The sequence below is a fragment of the Anabrus simplex genome, chromosome 2, assembly GCF_040414725.1.
Source record: "Anabrus simplex isolate iqAnaSimp1 chromosome 2, ASM4041472v1, whole genome shotgun sequence".
Taxonomy (NCBI): Eukaryota; Metazoa; Arthropoda; class Insecta; order Orthoptera; family Tettigoniidae; genus Anabrus; species Anabrus simplex.
Genome location: NC_090266.1, coordinates 1,051,317,658 through 1,051,329,830, shown reverse-complemented (window position 1 = coordinate 1,051,329,830; position 12,173 = coordinate 1,051,317,658). Strand labels below are relative to the sequence as shown.

The 12,173-nt window shown below is 37.7% G+C and overlaps 1 protein-coding gene across 4 annotated transcripts in view; it reads right to left on the bottom strand.

Annotated features, from left to right (window-relative positions):
* Positions 1–6,874: 6,874 nt before the first annotated feature.
* Positions 6,875–12,173, bottom strand: part of fu (STKc_STK36 domain-containing protein fused) — a 197,196-nt gene continuing 191,897 nt past the window's right edge. For 2 of the 4 annotated variants that reach the window (XM_067141970.2, XM_067141974.2), the window contains one exon: positions 6,875–11,270. The gene's annotated coding sequence lies outside the window, so the exon portion shown is untranslated. The remainder of the gene's footprint in view (positions 11,271–12,173) is intronic. The other 2 variants (XM_067141971.2, XM_067141973.2) reach the window with 1 other exon arrangement.

The window sequence follows — 12,173 nt, the reverse complement described above, 5'->3', positions numbered from 1 at the left end:
ATTTTTCCTTTTTTCGCGTACAGTATGTCACACGCTCTTCTATTTTTATTTTTTTAAAGAACAATTATACCGTAGGAGATGTATATGTTCAATATACTGGCACTCCTTACACGATTACACTACTTTTTCTTCTTCTTCTACTGCTTTTCCCGCACTTATGGGGTCGCGGGTGAGAACTGTTTCGCACATGTGCATTTGGCCCTGTTTTATAATAAATAATTATGTTATTGTCTTTACGTCCTCACAGAAGAGCAGGTCACTTGTACAATGTCAACTGCAAAGACCTTCACCAGGCCTCTCAGCAGGCCACATGACATTATCATTATTATTATTATTATCTTTACATATTGCTGATTGAGTTGTCACTCAGCTTGGTGTACAGAAGCGGAACAGACTGAATAAGGAATTACGACAGTTGTCTGAATGGTGGGAAATGGAGTTAGTAATGCTATACCACCAGTCATTGTGCTCATCCAGGTAGTTTGGGTTTGGTCAACAGCCTATGAAATTTATGGATGACTGAGTCTTTATTTGGAAATGTCCTCAAACATGATAAAAACCATGCTACATGGAGTGATGATCACAAAATTATTTTTCTAAAGGACAATCATGAGAGTCATTGCACTTCTGATGCTATTTTATTTACAAGAGGGAGTGGAATTATTTTGATAGCATTTTCATCACATTGCGCACTTCAACTCTAGTCATTAGATATGGGTCTGTTGGGGCCATTTAAGGGAAAACTGCATGTGACACAAAATTATTGGATGACCATTACTCCTGAAAGAGAAATCACAATACATGACCAACAAATGTGGTTTACTTATCTTCACTTATGGTAAAAAGTATAAAACATTCTACTCCACTCTGGTAGGTATGTGGTACACAGCAGTAATGCTATCTATCAGAGATAGGTGGCAGCAGAAGAAACAATGTGCATAACAACAGACAAAAGTCAATGTAATGTTATTATTGTTGATCAATTTTATGGGCTTTTCATATTGTAGGCCTTTACATTTCGTCTTCTTCTGAATGTGATATTAGGGCATTTAATGTAAAGTGTGTCCTTCTTTCTCCTTTCATGACTCCCTCTTCTCTAATTCTTCAAGCGAATGTTCCTTCACAATTTTCTTTTTTCATTTTGATAGTCATCTTCACAATTTTCCTTGTCGATATGGTTTTTCACCTTAATACAATTATAACATAAACCATCACCATTGACACTTAATGAGACTGAAAAATATTCCATGTTAGCAATGCTCGAATTGATATGGACCAAGCATCAAATTTCTAAGTTCATGAAGCCAATACGGTAAAACTGTATAACACATAATGACTGGAAATTGTACTCTCTATAACTTTTGGCCTTTGGCCTTCTGATCCCAACTTGGCAGGTTCGATCCTGGCTCAGTCTGGTGGTATTTGAAGGGATCACTAACAACATAGATATTTGAGAATTAAATTTCAAGCCTTCCCCCACAGTACCATTTCACACAATGCGAATAAAGTTATTTAGAGCCTAGTCTGTAATGCCTTATTCCCTGACGTAACATACAGATTTTCATTAAATTGTTTGCTAGTTGCTTTACGTCGCACCGACACAGATAGGTCTTATGGCGACGATGGGACAGGGAAGGGCTAGGAGTGGGAAGGAAGCGGCCGTGGCCTTAATTAAGGTACAGCCCCAGCATTTGCCTGGTGTGAAAATGGGAAACCACAGAAAACCATTTTCAGGGCTGCCGACAGTGGGGTTCGAACCTATTATCTCCCGAATACTGGATACTGGCCGCATTTAAGCGACTGCAGCTATCGAGCTCGGTTTTCATTAAATTCTGTTCACCCATTTTCTCATGGCTCGTCATTGATATGGACTAAGCAACAAAAGTCTAAATTCATGAATATATCTGTTATCATGGCTGACACAGTAATACTGTACAAGATATAAGTCATCAGAAATTTTGTTTCTATAACCTTTGTTATGTGGTATTTATCGACAGAACCAATAATTACATAAATATTTGAGAATAAAGTTTTAGGCCTTCCCCTAATTACCACTCCACTCAGCGTGGATAAAATCATATATAGCCTAAAATGTAGTGCCTTATTTTTCAACTTCACGTACTGATTTTCATTAAATTCTGTCCAGCCACCTTCTGTACCTGAAGAGTGGTCGTTAAAGGATGTATAACTTTTAGGATTTTTGTTAATTTGAAGCCATTTAAAAACATAAAAACATGTTTTAAGTTGTACAACACCTTGGTCAGGCCAAAACTGGATTATGCGCACGTGGTGCGGAGGCCTAGGTTCAAAATGCATGTGTATCAATTTGAAAGGTACTACTTGAAATATTTACATTTTAAAGGAACATCTCATTATCCACATACGGTTTCATACAACAAGGTTTTGTTAAATTTAGAAATGGAGAGTTCAGAGTCTCTTTCAAGACAGGTTCTCGTTGAAGGTGTGGGTAGGAATCATGGGGACCCAATCACTAACCTTTTGATACTCCCACAACCTTTGACAGGCAAATAGTATTTGCTTTTCCTAACTGAAATGTTGCCGGACGCCCTAGATGACATTCCTCTGCACATACGATGAAAATTGTGGTTTCTTCACAATGGTGTGCACCCCTCAAATTTCTCAGCTGGTGCGAGTGTACTTACACAACTTTCTCGAGCCAGTGGATTGGTCGAAATGCTCTGGTTTAGTGGCCAGCCCAAACCCATGATTTAAATTCCTTGATTTTTATTTCTGGGGCCATAGGTGTACAGCTGTGAAATCCATGACCCCAAAGATCTTCAAAGGCCTGTGAAATCCATGACCCCAAAGATCTTCAAAGGCATGCAGTTGGTGCTGTAGCCTCAATAAGGAACGACATCATGGCGAGTGAACGTGTCGAAGCATGCCTTCAGGCTAATGGTGGTCACATTAAACACCTTTTTTTAAACAAAGACCTGACTTCCATTTTGAATTAGTGAGGGTCTTTTTTTCTCTCATCCCTTTCTTTTCTAATTCCTACTAATTTACTTCTGACTGTAGTAACAATTGCTCATGAAAAATATCTAATCTTTAAATGTCCTTATACTCGTACGTTTATTTGTTTAAAGTGTTTTAGTCACAGAGCTCACATTTTCGTAAAACACAATTCTTTATACTGCTGCGCTGTGTGGCTCAGACAGTTGAGGCTCTGGCCTTCTGATCCCAACTTGGCAGGTTCGATCCTGGCTTAGTCTGGAGGTATTTGAAGGTGCTGAAATATGTCAGCCTCGTGTTGGTAGATTTCCTGGCACATTATAGAACTCGTGCAGGACTAAATTCCGGCCCCTTGGCATCTTCGAAAGACGTAAAAGTAGTTAGTGGGACGTAAAGCCAATATTATTATTATTCTTTACACTCTCCTATTTTTACGCAGTCTAAGTGTAGGCCCTGTAACTTTATAAATCTCTGTGTTAAGCAGTCTTGCCATCTTATTACTGAAACAATTTTGTTATACACTTAACTCAGTTAATACCACTTCATTTTTCCCATTACCTGTCATTTTTTGTGAATTTATAGGGACTTTCCTATAGAGTAGGGTATGGAGGCCCGGCAGCTTCAATGGAACTTTCTGAATATTTGAAAAAGGTGATGGAACAGGGAACTGATTGTTGAAATAGCTGAAATGAATTCTTTCAGTACAGCACTGTACATAGGTTGTTGCCTTAGGAGAGCTCGGACAACAGTCAGGTTGAATGTAATAATGTTATTTGTTTTACATCCGTCCTAAATGCTAGATCCTAACAGACGTCGGGATGTCGGATTTTGTCCCGCAGGCATTCTTTAACATGCTGGGATCCAATGACACAGAGCTGTTAACTTTAAAACACCCTTTAACACGTTGGGTGCCACGTGCCGCCATATGGCGTCACGGTGGTCTTCAAATTTGAGATGGCGTGACGCCATATGGCGGCACACCGTTCTTGAAATCAGAGTTGGCGTGACGCCATATGGCGGCACAGTTGAGTTTCAGGCGATGTGCCGTAGATAATCAGCTGTGACATCTATGCGCGTAAAATTGGTACTACGTGAAGGGCGAACTTCAGGGTCTATTCCAGCTACGTATTTTTACTGTATGCCACCATATTATGGCGCTACAGTATTCTTCCGAAGCCACTGAGTGGCCTGTGGTCGTTGTCACAGGTGAAAGCGCGCCAGGCATTGTTTATTCCTCGTTTACGTACGTATTATCACTCAGTTTATATAGTTGTGCAAAAATATAAAAAAATGGAAGATATTGGTAATAATCTTACGAGGGAACACATACATGTGTTACACTCGGATTCGGTTGAAATTTGGTAGGAATATTCGTGGGAGACATTAGAATGCTAAGGTGAAAACTGCATGTACCCAGCGCAAGTTTAAACGCCAAAATTGAACAAATAAATAGTCATAAAATTAGAAGTGCCGCGGGAGTATCGGGGTGTGGCAGAGAGGTAGGGAGGAGCGAAGCAGCGGACGTGAACCAACCGGGCTGCGTCGAGCTGCTCCAGCAGCCAGGTAGCGTAAGGTTAGCGCGTTCCCCTTAACTTCCCGATCAGATGTGCAAAACGTAAATATGAAAACAGCACATGAAACAAGTGTACAAAGGACGATGTTTGAACAACGATGCCAATAAGGTTTGAAAAATTACGAGTAACAAGAACTCGGGCGTGCCGAGACGCATATTTTCAATGTTTAGAGTTATCTGAAAACTGTTATCAACAATATGTAATGTAATATAAGTACTTGTTTTGCATTTTACTAGGTTTTCATAAATATTGCGTTAATTTGAATTAGCAAATAAATATCTCGTATTTGAAATTCGTATTGCACATTCCATGTCAAAAAATTCTGTGACACCATATGGCGCCACGCTATATTTTATCTTTCCTAAAAATTGATGTGACACCATATGGCGTCACACATGACCATGGTATGGTGAGATAAAATTTACTTAGTACATCATATAAATATATCCCAAGATTATATAAACAGACTACAACGCGTACAATTGCTTTGGCACCAGCGGAATGCAATTCAAAAACAAGCCTGGCACCAGTGGAATAGTGTGCTACAATCGGCTCGGCACTCAACGTGTTAAAAGTCACTGACCTGAGCTGAATTTGAACCCACAAACCTGGGCTCAGAAAAGCAATGATTATCCAATTGAGCCACTCAGTCAGCAATCAGGTTGATGGATGAGATTTAAACTACACTAATTAAAAACCCAGAACACCCTTTAAGAGTTTCAGCTATAAACCAAGAATAACACACCAGCAGCCAGATTTAAAAAACTCTGATCTTCCCCCTAGGTATGACAGCTGCTATTAAAACTGCATCACTCAGCGACTGATACCCCCCCTCGCACTCCTTTGGAACGATGATAAATTATTGATTATGGACTATTACCAGAATTACATTGACAGGGGAGACCGGAGATCGCTGAGTAAACTCTTGTCCTGCACAAATAATCCTCTGCATAAAGAAAACTTTTTTTTGTAGCTAGTCATTTTCCATTTAAACTTGCGTTCAAATCTTGATAGGACCTTGTGACATGTACATTTTCAAACATCCTCCCACATTGGGGATGATTATGGAAATGATTTTGTCCTTTAAAAAAAAAATCAATCAATCAGTCAATCAATCAATCAATCAATCAATCAATCAATCAATCAATCAATCAATCAATCAATTCCTCATTTACTAGGTAGGCTACACAGTATTACTGAACTAAATATCCCAATCCTTTATGTAAGGTTGCAACAACAACAATAGCAATTTATTTATGTAAGGATCTGGCAAGACAGTAGCACTATTATAATATCAGCCCACTACCTCCTGTCCTCATCCCTGCCAACAGGCAATGTCATACTTCGAGCACACAACTTCCCCTCACCAAACTTGCCTCATCCTAAACCAGTCTAGCTACTGCAAATGTACAGTAATTTGCTACTGCTACCTGAAGAGTTACTGAATACCTAAAATCATTCACTTTTTATAACTTAATTTTAAATTTCATGATAGACCAAAATTATAATTTAATATTATTATTATTATTATTATTATTATTATCTTTTTTTTTTGTTAGGGGTTTATCATCTAACACACTGAAGATTTTCGATGACGCAAGGATGGGAAAGGGATAGGGTTAGGAAAAAAGCAACCATGCCTCAATTAAGGTACAGCCCCAGCATTTGCCTGCTGTGAAAATGGAAACCATGGGAAGCCCCCTTCAGTGCTGCCGATGGTGGGATTCGAACCCACAATCTCCCGAGTGTAAGCTTATAGCTATGCGACCCTAACCACGCAGCCAACTCACTCAGTTCCACAATGTTGAGTAAATAATTTAGCTCAGAATTGTCTAATATACCACCAGTTTAACAGACATCAGTTATTTCAATTACACCCTGTTCATGAATATATATACTATTAATATAACCTTTTATTAGTGTTAACAAGGAAACAGCTGAATTCTCATTCAGAATTGCTCCTTAGTCATGCTCGGGACAGCCTATGTAACAGTGGCAGGCATGCACTGATGTTCTGATGTCTTAATTTATCACCCTACCAAGTTTCAGTGCAGTCTATACCTTTGATACATAAATTAAAACTGCAGCAACAAATTAATAGTTTTAAGTATGTACATACTATTTTACAGCAGAATGACTATTATTATTTCATCCTACCGTTTTTCATTGCAATTGGTCTGGTCCAACCCAAACTGTTCCCTCGTCAGATCATGAAAGTAATAGCTGTTGTGTGTATTGCATGTATTGATTCTGTACGTTTACTTGCCATTCTTCTGATCTACAACTGAGGAGTTATTTAATGGAAGGAAAAATCAAAGAACACTTACTAAATAAGAAAATATTTATTTACACATTATCAAATTATTCAAAATCTAGTTACAAAAATATACAATATTATAAGAATTAAATACATAAGAAAGGTATTGTACATAGTAGGTCACTCACATTCTAACATCGGAAGAAGTTAACAGCGCTATCTGCAGTAAATACGGGTGCATGTGTCAATGTGAAATTAGGTCAGATAAGTGGTAATGAAATCATGTCTTAATCACAGCATTTAGAAGATAATTAGTGGCTAATTTTATGACAATTTACGAGTGCATTTAGTGTTAAATAAATCAAACGATTATATAAGAATTCAGCATCTGAACTGAACATGTACTTTCGGTAATTGGTTGAATGTGCTCTACTTAGCCAAGGGTAGTGCAAGCACTCACTTTCACTCTGATTTTGGCCGTCGCAGTGGACAGTGGAGCAACATATTCGATGCCCAACTAGAGCTACTCACATTCTGGTCAAACAGTTGCTTATGGAAATGTGCTTGCTTACATGATTCAATTATTTAAAAGTATAACTCCACCAAACCAACAGACGTCGAATGTTGTTAGTCACTTGTGAGAAAATAGTTATCATTTCATGATATTGAAAAGAAACTGTGTCCAGGATTACTTATAATTAATTACGAGGATGGATTTAATCGCAGTATTCAACATTCATTCTATTATGAGCTGCTAGATCATCAGACCATCACCAACGGAGAAGAAATGCGAGGGCATCCGCCTTCATATCAATTAAGGACGACTTTTCATCGTTCAACATGAAGTCTGCAGTCTAAGCTAAGTCGATTGCATGTTATACTAGATATCTGTTCTATATAGTTGTATTTTCCCTTAGTTTTGTGGTGTGGTCTTGTAGTTAATCATTTGCTTTTATTTCCCTTATACTTCTTCTATTAATTATTTCTCCATATGAATTGTGTCAAAATGTGGATTTCCAACATTGGATATTTTAGTCATGTGGAATAGTAGGTTTTCCTAACCAAGTGTGACGCTCTTATGACAGTGGTGAATCACTGATAGTTTATCCGTGGGTTATCTTAGTCATCTTTAAACATTTAAGTAAAGTTATGCTACTTGAGAATTAACATGAGTAATCTGAATCTAATATAGAAACATTTTTCATTTTCCAGTAATATTTCGGTAATATCTGGTGCTTATATTTATGCCTTGTGGTGATTGAACTCAGTGTCATCGAGATGTTAATTCAGATATCAGGTAATCATTCAGTTTTGGAGTGCTTTAGTGAAAGTATATGACAATGAATGTTAGATTGGATCTTTGATATCGATTTCAACAAATTAAGATTTGTTTCATGAGTGTGATACTTTGTGTTATTTCTGACCACATGTTTTCTGTGAGATACTGTAATGGATTACAGTAGCTGATATTGTGAGTCTTTTGAGTGGACTTCTTGGATTAATAGATTATTTAATGTGCATGTTATAATTAGTCCTAAGATAACTGAATTCTTAATACCAATATAAATGGTCCGTTATTGGACATTATACATTTTCCAGCTAACTCATTCCTGGTTGCCAGCGTTTTGCCCCAGTGTGCTAAGTAAATAGCATACCCACCAAGACGCATGGCTAGTTCATACCATAGAGGCCACTACATAGGCTACTTGCAGCCACTGGCAGTGCCAATGCACTATGAGAGACTTTGTCTCATTACCAAAAATTGATGCCTGCCTGGCCATCAGATGATATAGATGTTCCCTATGAGAATCAAGATCTATAATTGAATTCTGACGAGTGTTTAGTGATGTTCAGATATATTAGATGCATATGCGGCATTTGAATGTCAAGAGGTGATAAATAGCAGTGTCCTCGTGTATACGTGATTGTGGCCACATTAGCAGAGTCTTACAGTTGTATTCCTGAATATAGAATTCCGTCATTGTGAGAATGAAATTATCCTGATGTGAAGTTACTGACAGTTGTCAAGTCTACGAGTGTATTTGCTGGCTATTTACCGAGAATTATTTAGATTACGGCACAGATTCCTACATATTAATCAATCAAAATATGTGATAGATCAATTTAAAGCGAAACTCACTTCATAATCGCTCGAACCTAGGGTCACGTGCTAAATTTCATGCTCATCATTTGTACCTGCCACTTATGGAGTAAACTGATTGGAGAGTGTGAGTTGTGATTTCATGATTTGTAGATATTGTAGTATACTTCTTTTGTACATTATTCTTAGTAGTTGAATTGTAGAATTGTGGTACATTTGTAGTTGTTGGAGATGTAATTAGGAAAAGTGATTTATTTCAGACATATGTGTGTGCCATGTGGGCAGATTTATTTGTGTTCCAATGTGTAGGGATTATGATCTGTGTTTTTGTCCATGTTCCAGCGTTGATGATTAATTTTCGTCAATAGAAGAGATGTTTATTTTATTGCAGTTCACATGAAGTGACCACTTAACGTTAACTGATTAATTAATTAAACTAAATTGTTTATCAACATTTTAATTTGAAAATTGCCATGATGTAATTTTCATGTCAAATTTTCATTACAAGAAAATTAAGTACTTTCAATGTTTAAATTTTTTATAACATTTTTTATATTTCACTACTCTTACGATTATTCGATGTATTTTTCAAATGTGTTTGAGAATTTTACTTCGACAGCCTATAAACTCAGGAATTTATTAACTAATTTAATTATTCATACTCCTCAAGAACAAAATTATAGTCACAATTCAATCCAGTTAGAATGGTTAGGATGAATTTTGGCTGTACCATCCCATTTGTTTGAACCATTTTTATGTTACCTCAAGAGCTTAATTAAAATTCAAATTAATGTAGCAATCATTCACATTATCCTAGTTAGCGAGGATGGCAATTTTCAGTTCTTATTCTGAATAAATCATGTATAATTTTATATTCATGTCGCCGTTTTCATTGCTGAACCTATCATTATTTTCTCCCTGTGACTGATGATGATTGTTGTTTAAAGGAGACTAACATCTAGGTCATCGGCCCCTAATGGTACGAAATGAGATAAAATGTAATGACAATTTAAAAGTTCAAAATCATCCAGTGACTGAAATAAAAAACGTTATGAAGAATGAATGGATGGATATGAATTTAAAACAATCAGTGGATCCGACCCAGAAACTATCATAAACAATAGTATTACTGACCAAGGGACTGCTTCTAAATCACAATCCTGAACTGAGGATTCTTGTAGTTTAAAGGTGTCCAAAATCCAGGTCAATGGCACCTCATAATGATACTTATCACTAGTAAAGTAGAACCATGGTATTTGTCATGCTGCGGTACTAATCAAAAGTAGCGTAGACTCATGGTGTTCAACATATTATGGTACTACTCACAAGTATTGTACATCGCAGAGGTAACACACACCTATGGTGTTTCTCACATAGTGGCGCCACTCATAGGCAATGCAAACCCATGGTGTTTTTCACCTAGGTGTACTAATCACAGGCGCCGATATTCCCGTGGTGTTCCTCATATAGCGGGTACTAATAACAAGCAATGCCCAGACCTGTGGTGTTTCTCACAATCGTACTAATCACGGGTACTAGAAAACCCATACAGATTCACCTTCTGTTGCTACTAAACACAAATCTATTGTGTACCGAACGTAGTGATACTCTACTCGCAACTAGGTGATCCATGGTGTTCCCCACGTGATGGTACTAATCACAAGTAGTTTCATGGTTCTGATACAATCATACCTTGGTCGCCCCTTTTAGTTGCCTCTTACGGCAGGCAGGGGATACCGTGGCTGTATTCTTCATCTGCGTCCCCCCACCCACAGGGGGTTTTCCCTGTCACTTGTGCCTACTGTAGTTATTTCATGCCAATACTTACTGAGCACCCCTGAGGTGTCTCTTGGTCGCCGCTGACCTTGTATGGGGACAATATAGACCTATGAATGTGTGTGTAAGTAAGAATTTCACACAATAGGTATTATCATGATGAGAATAAATGTAGTTTTATGTGCAGTATTTATACATCTTACTGCCAATTGGGTACAAGATAATATAAAATAAAAGTGCTCAAAAGCATTTATTTTCAGCCAGATGTGTGCTGCAGATGGTTAGCTGCTCATCTCTTGTGTCCATAGTTGTGGTAGTGAATCCCACACAATAGGATGGCTATTAAGAATGATTCATTTTGAAAGACTTGTGTCAGCAAATGGTACAGACTTGTTAAAGAACACCTTTTAACAACAAAATTTTGACATTCCAGCATCCGAGGATGATGACGATACTTGTTGCCTTCTTCCACTTCTATAGAGTTGCTGAACCACTTGGATTCTTGGCCAGAGATTCAAGATTAGATGACTTTCCTGCCTCCATACTGTGGTGGTGGTGGTGGTGGTGTACCAGATGTACTTTGATACTGCTAGAACAAGTGAAGATAAATTATGAAACGTGGATGATGATAACCTAGTTTTACTTGAGGATACAAATCAATGTTCACTCTTAAAAATATGCACAGAATACCCATAAAAGTTTGAGCATACACTTAAATTATGAATTTTAAGTTTACCAGCATTTCTGTAAAGAAATCTAGGGGAAAGAATGTTTTTAATGCAATGCTCTAAAGTATTGTCAGCAGGTCACATTGCAAAAAGATATAATGCTTTTATATTTACACCACAAATTATTAATATCTCAACCACACATTAGGTCCTCATGTTTAAGAGTCCCAGAACAACAGTGCAAGACAACTTTAAACAATTCATTTTGCAAGTTTTGGTTCTGATGAACTAAAATAAGCATTACATGGGAGAAGATTCTCACTGGAGTAAGCTGTGAAGAATGTAGTGAAAATATGGTTCCACCTTCTACAGTATGGTCACTGACTGGTTAGCTTCTCAGAGAGACAAGTGCCTCAACATTTAGGCTTTACTTATTATGTAATATACAGTATACAGTCGAAACCGGTTAAGACCTCTCTAGCTCGTTTCCCTGGTTATTACATCATTATTCCATATTTTCAGTCCATGTCCTATTAAATACATCTTACAGAAACCTAGATAGCACATTTATGTCACTCTTTAGTACGTTTGTAATATTCCTACCATAAGAAATTTAAATTAGCGTTCCTGGCCACGTTGCACGCACGAGGCACCAGCGGCGACTGGCCTGGGTGAGGATTTGGTAGAGAACTTAATTTCACGGCCCTAGCATGTCAGCCTACAGCTGCAGGAAGCGACAGTCCCAAGCCAGTCTTTGATGTGAACGTGTGTTTGATTGGATCGCACAACAGGCGCTCGTGTGACGTGTTGGTGCTTAATTTTAC